Below are 1,456 nucleotides of genomic sequence, written 5' to 3' on the forward strand. Positions count from 1 at the left end.
AATGTAAACTTATTGGAAAATAATTGCAGACGTAATTAGTTAAAATAAGGTCCTTCTGGAGCTGAGTAAGCCCTTATCCAATATGGCCGATGTTCTTATGAGAAAAGGAGAAAGGCAGGCATGATGATGACGGCAGAGATTGGAGTGTTGCAGCTACAGCCGGGGAACAACAAGAATTGCAGGCAAACACCAGGACCCAGAAGAAACAAGGAAGGATGCTCCCCTGCAGGTTTCAAAGAGGGCATGGCCCTGCCCGCCCCTTAATTTTGGACTTCGAGTCTCCAAAACTGTGGGCGATAAGTTTCTGTTGTTTTAAGCTACCCAGTTTGCGCTGCTTTGTTACAGCAGCACTAGCGGACGGACACAACCTCAGCTCTGTCACTTTCTAGCTCTGTGACCTGGAGAGTTCCTTTCCTTCTCCCTGGCTCAATCTCTTATAATGTGAAGTGGGAATCATAGAAATAATACTTAACAGTGGTGAAGGCTAAAAGAGTGAGTAAATGTAAAGCAGTTAGAAAAATGTTAGGTGCTTAGTAAGGTTTATATAAACTTACTAAACTCATTAATATGTAAATATTCATAGTAAATACCATAGTACTTGGTACACAGATGGCATTCAATGAACAGTTGTTTTCTTCCCGCAGTTATAATTTACTAATCATGAATAACTTTAAGACGTGGCAGCCTTTATAAAATAATAGGCAGTTTTTTACGATCGCAGATAAATCTTTTGTCTTTTATGTCAGATTTTGAGAGCTATCTTTTTTTTTTCCTTCAAATTATGATCCCTGCGCTTCTCTAGGTAGACCGCTCATAAGCCCACCCTTTCCTACCCAGTTCTTTGGTGCAGGCACATGACATTGAAATTTGGCTACTAGACAAAGAAAGCTTTAATTACACAGATTATTGTTAGTCCCACCACCTCCTCCAAATTATATTTATTTCACAGTTTAAATCCATAGAAACCTCAAAATTTGTTTTTCGAACTTTAGGTTCCTGATCTTTCAATGCAGGTATTCGAAAGTTTATGGGATTCTTAATTCATATGAATGCGGACCTGATTTTGACTACATTTTAATATTTATTAAGAGCCCTATAATCTCTTTAAAAAATAAGTACCTTTTTGATAAATTTTAGAAAGTAATTTTATGTTACACATAACATCAACTACTAATATGTAACTTTACTTACATACATCCACTGTTTCTTGCCCCTAAAATTCATTTAACATACATTCATTCAGAAAGCACTTATTGAATGATTTGTACAGGTCACTGTAGGGGAAAAAGAAAATAGAGAAATGTAAGAGACTAATAATCTGAGAAAGAACAAAACATAATATGAGCAAATATATGAGACATCAGTTCCTCTCGGGGCAATCAATAAAGGCTTTATTGTGAATGTTGCATTCGATGGAACCCTTGGAGGATATGGATTTTAAAAATGTAATTTTTTC

Source organism: Pteropus medius, unplaced genomic scaffold (genome assembly GCF_902729225.1).
Source record: "Pteropus medius unplaced genomic scaffold, Ma_sr-lr_union100, whole genome shotgun sequence".
NCBI lineage: Eukaryota > Metazoa > Chordata > Mammalia > Chiroptera > Pteropodidae > Pteropus > Pteropus medius.